General features: G+C 37.7%; 1 protein-coding gene across 2 annotated transcripts in view; it reads left to right on the top strand.

The window, feature by feature from the left end:
- The window catches only part of CDH6 (cadherin 6), a 142,708-nt gene that overhangs the window by 21,611 nt on the left and 107,645 nt on the right, over window positions 1-13,452 (top strand). The window lies entirely within an intron of this gene.

The raw sequence follows: 13,452 nt of genomic DNA, 5'->3' as shown, positions 1-13,452 counted from the left end.
TGGACAGGGAGGCCTGGTATGCCCTCAAAGAGTCAGACACGACTGAGCGACTGAACTGAACTGAACTGAAGCATAGTAGTTATGCTAGTATTCAAATTATTAATGTAGATTTAAGTGGGATTACATTTTTCCTAAAAACAATGAGTGGCTTCATGTGGTATATTTGTACTTGGGGACTACATCTAATCACACTCATGCACCATTTCAGATCTCCTTACTTCCCCTGTCTCTCATTCCAGCCACTGCCATGACAACCAGTTTCTACACATATTCTGACCCACTTTTTGCAAGTGCACACCTTGCTTTCTGCCCTGGGGCTTCTCTGTTGACACCACAAACTGAGACACTAAAGGAATCTGTTCCATGCTAAACCCTATACAATCCAGAAGTGCAGGTGATTTGTTCCAGGAGTTGCAGCTTTGACAAATCCAGGATTGGAGCCTATGGCTAAGTGTTCCTCCCTTTCTTCCCCAGGAGAGGAGGTCCTGAGATGCATTTCATACGGTTTCCAGGATGATCTCATGAACTGGTGGCCAACTTGATAATGCTTTCTTGTAATTAATCCTCCTTCTTTCTCTCCTTGCTGCCCCCAAATTCTGCACTCAGGAAAAACACTCCCCCTCCAAAATATTTGCATATAAAACACCGGTAAAATGAATTACAATTCTAAAAATCAAGGCTGCCAGCTTGTTTTTCTTGCTCAACTATGTGCCTCCTGAACACCTCCTTTTGCCATTCCCAACTCCTGTTTTGCTGATAGTCATGATTCATTCATATTCATTCATTCATTCATACATTCTTATTTCCTGCAAGGCTTGATGGCTTGCCTACCATATGCTAATGACAGCGATACAATGATGAACATAACCTTGTTTCCTTACTGAAGACTTTGTCTCTAGATTCTCAAAAAAGACTGGTAGGGGCCTCTTTGAACACATTTTTCTCAAATCTGAAAGCACAGGAACAAGCTACTTCACTGGCTGGATAATGGATGATGAGAAAGAATATTAGAACTCAAACAATGAAAGTAAAGAAAGAAGGCTACAATATACCCACTGGAAAGTGTCTCAAGCAATAGCGTGTCAGACATTCAGAGGTAAAGCAGTGTATAGTTTACTGCAGGGATGAAAGGGCTAAAATGAAAACTACATCTCCAGACCACACAGAGGAGAAGTAGAAGTTGGTGTCTGCATCCTGTGTGGGGCTCAACCAGAAAACAGAGGTGCTGCTTAGCTACTGGGTAAAGGGCTTCAGAGAGTGGATGGTGGGGTGGTGGGTATTGGAAAACAACACACTATTAAGTGGAAGAAGCCCAGCTTGAGCAGTAAACTGCTGCTTAAACAGGTTTACGCAGAATGTGATTGTATGTCTTTTTAACAACCTCTAAAAGTCTTTTTTTAAAGCCTTTTCGGAAGTAGTTTCCTCTTTTCCTGTTGTACTGTCAGTTGGCAGATGCCTCTGGGAAAGGGGGCTCTGCATTCTAAAAGGCTCAAATAATGTTGGTTAAAAATTACTTTAAAAGCTATCTGCCGGATAGCACCTTGCCCTCTTCCTCTGGCCCTCCCCAGTGACTTTCTCCTTCCTGAACCCTATCTGATTTGTCAGTTACCTTCTTCAGAACCCTCTCGTTCTCTTGACACCTGTGCTGACAGAACATCCCGTCCTAGCAGGCAGCTGCCAATTCTCATTGGAAAATGATTGCTAAACATTTCAGCACAAGAAGAGTCCCCCCACCCTGCTCATTGGCACCATAGAAACCGCCATTATTCCTCATCCTTATGAATCCCAGCCCTTTTCCTTGTAACTCTCTACCCCTGTGGCCTTCCTGGGTTCTGCAACAGCCATGACAGGGGGAAGGCCCATCTTCAAAAGACAGTGGCTGACCAGAGGATGCTTCGAGAGCCAGAAAGGTGCAGAGAAGGAAGCTGTGCCTTTACAAAAGATCACAATAACTGGACACCAGATCAGGCTGGGAAAAAGCCCAATACACTGGGCAGTGCTGGTGATTTCAGAAACAGATCTTAGGGCCTGTCAAACAACTAAGCCACTTCTGATTTTAACATTTTTCCAGGATTAAATCCTGCAGGCTATTTTCATACATCTTCAGAGGAATAAAATATCATCCATATATATATATTTTTTAAAGGCATTAATTAAGTTTAGCTCTGACACCCAAGAGTAGTGGTCCCTGACCTGAACCCTGACCTCCAACTAGGGATTCCGGATGAGGTAAATGGTTGTTGCACAATCAGATCAGTGTCACATATTGAATATAGGTCAAAGGATGACTGCTCCCTGCAAAAAAAAAACAAAAATAACCTTTCTAAGACACCATTTCATATTAGCATAGGACCATATGCTCAGGATCAGAAAGAAATTGTGTTGTATCTAAAAGAAATCACTTTGGGAGAAAATCACATTTGGAGCTAAGGCGTTTGGCAATGGAACTGCATTTCTGTAAGCCTTTATTTACTGATTGCAGATAAATCCTGACCTGAAATTAATGAAAACTGTGAGCGTGTCCTAGTAAAGTTTGGGATGAACTGACGACTTCAAATGATTTTATACTATGACTTTCCTCTTGCTACTTTCAAAATATCTAGCATCAAAAAGTTTGAAGCTTTGATGTAAAAAGTCTTACAGTTCATATTAGCTCATTCATGAAATCCAGAAAGGGATCAAGTCACATATATGATTGATTAGATTTAATTGTTTTTTTATCTAGTTGTGACAATTGAAACTATAATCCTGCTGCTGAGGAGACATTTTACCCAATATTGGATAGATTGGCAAAAATGAAAGCAATAAACTCCTTTCTACTATAAATCTCTCGAATATTCCCTAGAATAATGTCTGTCATCAACTTTAATGTATTTTAATTATAATTACAAGAAAAATCCTTTGTTAAGCACCAATCAACTAGTTAGTGATGGTTTACATGATGCTTTATTTTTACTGAAAATATTTAATGAATTTTTAAATCCTTTAAATAAAATATCACGTAGAATTAGATATTACATTTATTGAGCTATAATAAACTGCTGTGGGTATGAATATTATTCAACCCATTCTTCAATATAGTTCTTACATTGGATCCCTGTAATAATTTAAAACATTTTAACTTTATTAGTAAAAACATGCCATTAAGAATGCAGTGAAAGTGATAGGTTTGGAGGAACCATCAATATTCAGGCAATAGAAAATGTAAAACCAAATAGCTTGGGGCCAATTCAGTTCCTCCATGTAAAATAATTCTGGTTAGAGCAAATCAATGTTTTGAAGATGTAGCCTAATCAAATATAACTCTAATAAAGTTAGGTAAATTGAGAATTCCACATATGGTGTGCAGAAAACTCATTACTCATTACAAAACAAGGATTTTAATGTTTCCAGGTCTAAATGAAAGAGCGTTCCCGCAAAATAAGCAGATTCGGGGAGTGATTAAGGTTAGGAGTCAGTCTTATGTGGGTTCTTACTATCCATGTGACCTTGTATAAATCGTTCAATCACTATCCTTTTCCCTCAATGTCCTACTTCTTTAAATTATTGGGAGGATTAAATGAGATGTATTATAAGGTGGTCACACAGTTCTTGGCTCACAATAGGTACTAAATAAGCCTTGGTCATTTTGATTAGTAGTGTTATTTTATGATACTGATGATGATGCATGCCTGCTCAGTCACTTCAGTCATGTCCGACTCTTTGAGACCCCATGGACTGTAGCCTGCCAGGCTCTTCTGACCATGGGATTCTCCAGGCAAGAATACTGGAGTGGTTTGCCATGCCCTCCTCCCAGGGGATCTTCCCACCCAGGGATCGAACCCACATCTCCTGCATCTCCTGCATTGCAGGCAGATGCTTTACCACTGAGCCACCAGGGAAGCCCAATGATGCTGATATTTGATTATCATTCTATGCAAGTAAAAGCATGACTCCTGAATCCTCCCAGTCACACACACACACACACACACACACACACACACACACACACACACACACACACACACACACACAGAAACCAGCCAGCTCTTTTCATAAAAATCAAATCATTGCATTTGACAAAGAAACTCCACATGGGAACCAGGAGACAAATGACCTAAAACCTGTTTTTCCTGACAATGAGTATACTGTAAAACACAGTTACCATTGTAAAGCGAGAGGTAGGCTTTTTGATTTTTCAAAATCTTTGCCCTCCTGCACCAGAAGTATAAAGAGAGTTTACATGTTTGCAAATTCTACCAGAAAACCTACCATATTATTTAAATAATTCATTTATGGAAACTTTCAATACATTTTCAAAACTTATAGCTGACATTTTTCTGAAAACTTAAGGTTTAAAAAAAAAGAAATGAGGCAGTTCCTGGGTTTAAGAAGTTTATTTGCAATCTAATGTTTATTTTGTTGATTCAGTTGCACAAAACCATTACAGTAAATCTCTTGGGGAAAAAAAATATGTTGTTGCTTTTAATGCAGGAGTCAGCAGTCTAAGGCTCTCAGGCCAAATCCAGCCACTGCCTGTTTTCATATGACCTGCAAGCTAAGAATGGTTTTCACGTTTTTAAATGGTTAAAAAAATCAAAATAATATTTCATAACAATTATATAAAATTCAAATTTTGGTGCCCCTAAAATAAAATTTTATTGCAACAAATCATTAGCATATTATCTATGGCAGCTTTCACACTACAAAAACATGTTGAGTAGCTACAGCAGAGACTGTGTGCAGAGCCTAAAATCTTTACTATCTGACTCCCTAGAGAAAAAGTCTACCAATTTCTACTTTAATATAGCAAACCCTGCTACCAAAAGCAAAAAAATAATTTGTATAAGCATCCTCCAACTTAGGAGCAGGTTTTATACAAAAAATTCATTTGGAAGTCAGTTGTCCATGAGAACCAAATGATAAATGAATTTGATACGTAAGCCAACCCACAAATGCTGATTAACTTATAATTATTTTAACTGTAGTACTAACAGCTTGAGTTATGAAGTTTAGGAATAGGTGGCCATAAGTTGGCAAGATCCCCTGAAGAAGGAAATGGCAACCCTTCCAGTGTTCTTCCCTGGGAAATTCCATGGACAGAAGGAGCCTGGAGGGTTACAGTCCATGGGGTAGCAAAAAAGTCTGACACAACTTAGCCACTAAACAACAATGAAGTTGCAAGAAAGAGGAGAAAAAAATGTCCATAATTTTTTTTCCTGATTGCAAGGCCATAGCTGGATACACATAATTCTTGCCAGGTACTGTCATGTTCTTTGAGCAGAAGGACTTTATATTACATATTTTTATATTCCTCATGGTACTTAAATGAGGGCATTCAAAAGTGCACAATATATAGTTGTTAAATGAAATGGTATCCATTTATTTCGATGTTATGTGTGCTGAGTAGTCAATATGGCCTCAATTTCCCCTACTTCTCTGTCTCTTACTAATAGGCATAATTTTCATAAACTTGGATCCTTATGAAAAAAATTAGTCGTTCTGATTTTAAAACCTAGACCAACTTTTGAACATTTTCCAGTGCAAAACCACATAACATTTTACATCACAACCAAATGCACATATTCACATATACTTATAACCTAAAAGTTTCATCAAAAAAGACAACCTTTTGAAATACAAAACTGTCTTTTCTATTATATTCTATTCATTTAATTATTTTTCAATTCTCATCAGAATTGCTAAATTGGTTTCATGAACAATTAGTGGGGTCCCAATCCACAGTTTGAAAAGCTGGGTCTGTGATATTCAGGATAAATTTCTGTATATTCACAAATGAGTTGAGTTCTTTCAGGACTATTAATTGAGCACCTTAATAAGGGCTGGTCCAGACACCATAGGGCTTCCCTGGTAGCTTGGTAAACAACCTCCCTGCCAATGCAGGAGACATGGATTCAACCTCTGGGTGGCGAAGATCCACTGGAAAAGAAAATGGCAACCCACTCCAGTATTCCTGCCTGGGAAATCCCATGGACAGGGGTGCCTAACAGGCTGAAGTCTGTAGGATCACAATGAGTCAGACATGACTTAGCGACTGAACACACACACAGCAAACACCCTGCCAGACACAGAGAGCTGATCAATACGTCACTCCCTCTCACCTGAAGGACTGATGTCTATGTGGGAAGATAACCAGAGTGAAAGATATGGAGGCTGTACAACACTCAACTCAGCCAGAGGAACACACAGGTTATAGTATCAAGTTCCCAGCAGCAATTAAAGAATTCCCAGTCCAAGGCACAGCTTTGCCTCTATTAAGTTAATATTTTAATTAACTTTGGGTTTAGGACATGGCTTCCTGTTCTGCTGTTTAGATAGAGCTAATTATTCCCCCAAAATTTAAACCAGTTTTTGAGACTAGAAAAACTTTAAGATATATTTAACTTAAATACAGATACAAATTGAGTGTAAGTATAGATAATACTGGAATTAGGCATTTAGAAGTTTTTTTGCTTAAGTGGAGAGTCATTTGTATTTTCCATTGTCATTAAAGTTTTTAAGTTCATTTTAATTCATTTTTATAACCAAATTGCTAAATAATGTTGTTATTATAATACATTTGAAATTGCAGAGCATTTATAATTGTAGGAATACTAACTTGAAATATACTTGCAATATCTTTTTGAGACCATTACTATTTTAAACTTAATTATAATATATTATCCAATGATGCAATTTTATAAGTAGGGAAATTCACAAAAACAAAAAAAAGTACACAATACCCAATTGTTGTATTTAAAATTATAGCTAAAAGAAGACTGTACCTGAAAGAGGTTTATCTCACATGCCTTAAAGATTTATAGTTAATTAAAGTAAAACATGGTTTGGTAATTTCAAATGTACTGCAATTTCATCCATTTAACAAAGAACCTATTTCACTGGTATAAATTACAGATATGAGAAACACTGGGTATTTTGCATTTTAAGGATTTTATACCCACTCTGATTTATTTTGAGGGAAAATTCCAAAATATGAGGCTCCCACTCTTTCCTATCTTTGTGGGCTCTTTAGAGTTAGACCCACATTCAGTTCATCAGCGTGCAGTCACATCTGCTTCCCAGACGTGCTCAGAATCCTCTTCCTTTCCTCTCTTCCCACCTGCAGAACCTAAGTCCAAACCATCATGTCCTTTTGCCTAGACTATCAGAGAAGCCATGAAACTTGTCTCCCTAATTTCTTTCTCCAGCTCCTGTGAAATCCAGGCTTTACACACAGAAAGAGTCATCTGTAAAATATAACCCAGAACATGTGACTTGCACTGCTTTGAAAGCTTCAGTGCATCCCACTGCACTTTGCTACCCTTTGTCCACCACCCCATTCCTTGTACACTGTGTTTCAGGCACATTTAACTTCTTTTTCTTTCCCAACTGTGATACTCAATTTTAGGTGTCAACTTGGCTGGGCTACCATGCCCAGACAGTTAGTCAAACATTACTCTAGACGTTTCTATGAAGGTGATTTTTTGGATGAGACTAACTTTTAAATTGGTGGATGCTGAATAAAGCTGATTACTCTTTGTAAGGTGGGTGGGCCTCATCCAAGCAGTTGAAGGCCTTATGAGAACAAAGATTAACCCCTTAGCCAAAAGGAATTTTGCCAACACACAGCCTTTGGACTGGAATGGCAGTTCTTCCCTGAGTCTCCTAGCCTACTCCATGAGATTTTAGATTCACCAAATCTTCACAACTGCATGAACCAATTCCTTCAAAGGAATGCAGATAGATAGGTAGGCACATATCCTGCTGGATCTGTTCCTTTGAGAAGCCTGACTCATCTACCAGACATACCAAGCCTTTTCTCACTGTAACACCTTCAATACCTAAGCCCTGAAACACCTTTGCTCTTAATGTTCTCCATCTCTGGAACTACCTCCCCAGGCTCACCATATAACTGCTTCCTTTAATAGTGTTCATGTTTTACCTTGGAGTAGCTTACCCAGATACTCCATCATATCATCTCATTTCATTTCCTTCATGGAAATTCTCATCTTAAAATGATCTTTATTCATTTGTTTGCTTATATACTTTCTTTTTCACTTGTTTTATATACTTTTAATATTGGTTGATGTTTTAAGAATGTGTCCTGAAATTAGGTTCATTTCCCTGTATACTTAAATTGTCATGTTTCTGATATATGTGGTATACATCAACAAAGTTTTTTTTTTTCTTTTTATAACATTTTATTTTATATTGGAGTATAGTTGATTAGTTGAGGCTTTCCTGGTGGCTCAGAAGGTAAAGAATCTGCCTGCAATGCAGGAGACCTGGATTTGATCCCTGGGTTGGGAAGATCCAATGGAGAAGGCAATGGCTTACCCTAGTATTCTTGCCTGGAGAATTCCATGGACAGAGGAGTCTGGAGGGCTGTAATCCATGGAGTTGCAAAGAATCAGATACAACTGAGCAATTAACACTTTCACTTGCATAGTTGATTAACAATATTGTATTAGTTTCAAGTGTGCAACAAAGCGATTCAGTTATATACATACATGTATCTATATACATGTATCTATTCTTTTTGAAGTTTGAGGGAAGATGCCTATCTTGTTCCCTGTTAAGTCTCCAGCATTTAGAACAATCCTGGGAAATAGTAAGCATTCAATAAGTATTTATTGAGTACATGAATGAACAAATTAATAAGAAAACATTTTTGTTAAAGTTGAAATTACTTCCTAAATACTCTGTCCAGTTTCAGAATCTGTTTAGTCCAGGAGGTCATTCTCCACCTAGAATTCATATAATGAGATAGTGCTGTGCTGTGCTGTGCTTAGTCACTCAGCCGTGTCTGACTCTTTGTGACCCCATGGACTTTTTAGCCCGCCAGGCTCCTCTGTCCTTGGAGATTCTCCAGGCAAGAATACTGGAGTGGGTTGCCATGCCCTCTTCCAGGGGATCTTCCCAACCCAGGTATCGAACCCAGGCCTCCCACATTGCAGGCAGATTCTCTACCAACTGAGCCCAAGAACACTGGAGTGGGTAGCCTATCCCCTCTCCTGGGGATCTTTCCCACCCAGGAATCGAACCAGGGTCTCCTTCATTGCAGGCGGATTCTTCACCAGCTGAGCTACCAGGGAAGCAATGCCTGGGAAATAATAAGCATTCAGTAAGTATTTATTGAGTAAATGAATGAACAAATTAATAAAGAAAACATTTTTGTTAAAGTTCAAATTACTTCCTAAGCATTCTCTGTCAAGCCTCAGAATCTGTTTAGCCCGAGAGGTCGTTCTCCACCCAGAATCCATATAATGAAATAATGAAATAGAAAGCTGGTTAAATATCTCATGAAAAAGTAGCAGCTCCCCTGTTAGTTTCCACACGTAATTGTGGTACTTAAGTCTTAAATTGGAAACCTCAGACATATGCTAAAATTGCCCTAGATCTATCTTTCTTTTTTTCATAGTGGAGTCTAATAAATCTAATTAAATCAGAGTGAGACCATTATTATTCCTTTGTAAACTTCCATGATTAAAAGGAGTTCTTTATACTTCCTATGACAAATCATTCCTATTGGAGAACACCAGAGGGACTTGTCAGGGTTTAGACCTAGTATCAAAGGTTCTACCTACTGACTGGTTTCTTTTTTCTTTTTTGAATTAATGAGAATATGTTGTCCATATTGCCAGACTTAAAGTCAGTGCTGACTTTTTTAACATGAGAACTCAGAAAGTAGGGCCACCTCCAACAGATATGCCAAATCCATTTAAAATTGTTCAGGATATTTTAACTTCATAAATGCCTTCCAGCACAGTCTTTGGATCTCATCCTATCACAAAGAGTTAATGTAGTTAATTAATGTGAGGATGACCAAATTCCCTATTTTATTTACTCATCTGCTCGTGAATAAAAAAGAGTCCCTGTCCTTGAGAACTCTACAATATAGAGGAAGCAAAAAGGGGTAAAACAAATACATAATTCAATATATAGATAGGTTATTTAAAAACTATAGTATGTGCTATGAAGGAAATAGATCCAGGTGAAGGGACAGAGAATAACTGAGAGAACATACACTCTGATAGTGAAGTCATGAAAGGCCTCTTGCAGTAGTGATGTTTTATTCCCTAACCTGAAGGATGAAAAGGAGGAAGGCCAGAGAGAATAGGGTGAGGAGATGGAGAGAGATGAGGGTACCAGGAAGAAGGTAGTCTGAAGAACTGAAGGGAGGACTATGCCTGATCAAGTTTAAGAACTGAAGGGATCTTTTTCCAGGAAACATCATCCTTAAAATCATCTGGATTTTTTTTCTTTCTTTGCGTTAGCCTCAGTTTGAGATATGTGGCCTCGCCTGAATTCTCACCCTATCTTGGACAGGCAGTTTGCAGGGGGGAAACATTTAAATGGAAACCATGTAGTTTGTCATGCAAATTGAATCTCTTGAACAGAATTCGATTTAATAGATGTCCTGGTTGATTATTATGCAAGCACAGCCTGGCTGCACTTTGACGAAGTCCTTTGTCAACTGCCGAGACTCAGTCTGTCCCCGTCACTCCTCCCTCCCTAGACAAGCCCTCTAGCTCACAGCTGGAACCCTTTAGAAAGGAAACACTTCTGACTGGATGAACTGAAGCAACAGTTTTTTCCTTACATACCTATAGCGTTGATTAGGTAGGCTAAAGTCAGAAACCCACTATTGGTCTTGCACTCAGCCTGCATACATTTAGGTCATGTGAAATCAACTTTAATTCTGACTCAGGAAGGGGACCCCCTCCAGGGCCCAAGTGGGCTCTTGTCCAGCACTCAGAAATGAATTGTCCAAGGAGACACATGTACTGACAAGTCAAGAGACTTTACTGGGAAGGGGCCATGGGGAGAGCAGGGGATTACGGGAACACAGGAGAACTGCTCTGCCTCATAGCTCGAAGTTTTGGGCTTTATGGCGATGGGGTTAGTTTCCAGTTTTTACTGGCCAGTCACTTGACTTGCAGTCCTTCCTGATGACAGTCACATTACTCAGCCAAGATGGATTCCAGTGAGGATTCTAGAAGGTTAGTGGGACATGTGGACTGGCATCTCCTCTTTCCTTGTGACCTTTCCCGAATCCTTCCAGTGGGTAATAGCATGTTAGTTATCAGTTCCTTAACAGGACCTCCTGTTATAACTTATGCAAGTGGTTACTATAGTGCCTAACCAGGGTGGGAAGTTCCCCTAACAATTCTATTCTGAAAAAATGAACCCGAAACATCTCCAATGCATAGAATCTTGGAATTAAGTGGAAACGGTCCTCTAGATTTTTAACTCATTGATGAAGACTTTACCTTCTTGACTTTACCTACTATTATTGACTTGCATTAAACACAGTTAAGAGAAGATGATCGTCAAAGACTGTTGACCTGTGAAAGGAACTGGAAGGAATCAGAAAGCTTGAGTGAGTCATGATAGGATTTGATGACTATGTGCCATCTTGCACTTGGTTTTATTCATCATTTGTTCATCTATAAAATAGAATAAATTCCATTTCTCTGATGAAAACCTTGAGTTAACAGATTCAGGAATGTTAATCACTTAACCAATGTGAATGTTTGTTGTTTGAGATATTGGAAGAGAGTTATTAAGGAAAGACAGCTTGATGTGGTAGGGAACACTTGGATTATAGAGATTTATGCAACTAACCGTTAAGCTTCCAACTTGGCCAGTACTAGTTATGAGTCTTTGAGACAGGTGGCTCCTCAAGTTCTTTAAACTTCAGTTTTTTCATCTATAAAAATAGAGATCACAACTGCTAGATTTTTGTGTGAATTATATGTGAAACCATATGCAAAACCATCAAGGATGCTTTCTCTTAGATAGTAAACTTTCAGTATATGTAATTTGCCTTTCTTTTACCTATTAGCATTTTCAAAAAAAAAAAAACGAAGAATTCTTGGGTTGGCCAAAAAGTTTGTCCAGGACTTTCTAGTCAACCCATACCTTTTCCTGTTGTATTTTTAAGAATAGAAAAGTCTTTCCAAACCAGATTTTTTATAAAACTCCTTACAAGAGAAATAAATCTTAAAATGACCCAAGTAACTTTTTTGGATAGGAATATTCACTACTTCTAAAGATGTTTTAATGTTTGAAATATATAGCTTTTGATATATACAGCAACCAGACTCTGACATCAAGTGAACTTTCTTTAAAACAAAATTTTCCTTACTCTAAGAATGTAATCCTACAATCTTATAAAAGTGACCCATAGATTAATAGATATAAAACAGCCCTGCACATAAATCAGAGAGCAAGAATTAGATATGTCCCTTATTTTTTCCATTGTTATCCATGTCTAACTTGATGCATTCTTACTTTGCCTGGGATAATGCTACAGAAAGTTTTTTAATTTAAAAAATTGCAAAAGAGTACATTAAATTGGGCTTAACATGAAAGTGTTTTCTTTTGATGACTCAGATAATAGTATAATAAGAATCACCTCCTGGGTGCCAAGTTCAATGCTAAGGCTTTAGTACACTTTATCTCACTTAATCTTCTCAATATTTATAAGATATAAATATATAAATATTTAGATTCATTATACAATTACATAAAATTGAGATACAAAGAAGTTAAGAAACTCAAGGTAGGACAATTAGTTGATGATGGTTTTATAACTGAACTCAGAATAATTCCACATAGCCTCTATTCATTAATTGCACCTAGCAAAAATTAAAATTAAGCCAATCTAATATAAATTTTAGGTCATTTTCTGTTTTTATCACTTTGTGCATTATCCTGATTAATGCTATTATCATTAGATATTTGAGAGACTATATTCTCTTGCAAAATCCTGATTTTTGGAGATGGTGAAGTCCTTTGTCTTTCTGCAGCACTTTCCACTCTCTCCCTCTCTCTCTCTGTCTCTCTGTCTCACATGTGTGCACACACACACACACACACACACACACACACACATACAAGCTTTCTTTCTGTAGTCTATTCACTCCCTTAACCTATATAGTACGTTCAGCACCTGAAAAAATATCCCTCCCATTTTCTTTCCCAGTTGACTTTCTGCAAGCTCAATGAGACCATCTTTATCTTTTGAGTAGCAGAGATTTGTTTAGAAGCCCTTTTGAAAATGAACCAGATTTTAAGGACATAGTTTCATAGTAGGAGATGAAAATGACTCTTAAGGCTTTCTTGATGTATTTTCATCTCCTTTTCTTTGACTGCTTTGCTCACATGAAGCTGGCTTAGTATTTATTTCTCCTTGAAGAATTTGTTGTCACAAAAATTAATTACTTTGCTGCTAATAAAATTAGGATTTTGGAAAAACGGAAGCTTTGTAACATTATCCCTCCTTTTGGGAAACATACTTGTGCTCTCTAATGTGGAACTTAGGAGTTCTATAAATCCAGTACTTTGTTTAAATAGTTTAATGAGATTCTTATTTTATTCTTTTTTGTAATTATTTGTAGAATGTGCAGCTCTCAGTGATTTAATTCTTAAAAAAACTAATTAGTGTGCTATGGAATGATTTGTCTT

The sequence above is a fragment of the Cervus elaphus genome, chromosome 25 (genome assembly GCF_910594005.1).
Source record: "Cervus elaphus chromosome 25, mCerEla1.1, whole genome shotgun sequence".
In the NCBI taxonomy this organism is placed as follows: Eukaryota; Metazoa; Chordata; class Mammalia; order Artiodactyla; family Cervidae; genus Cervus; species Cervus elaphus.
Note: the sequence above shows the minus strand (reverse complement) of the source record. Positions and strands in the feature narration are given on the sequence as shown.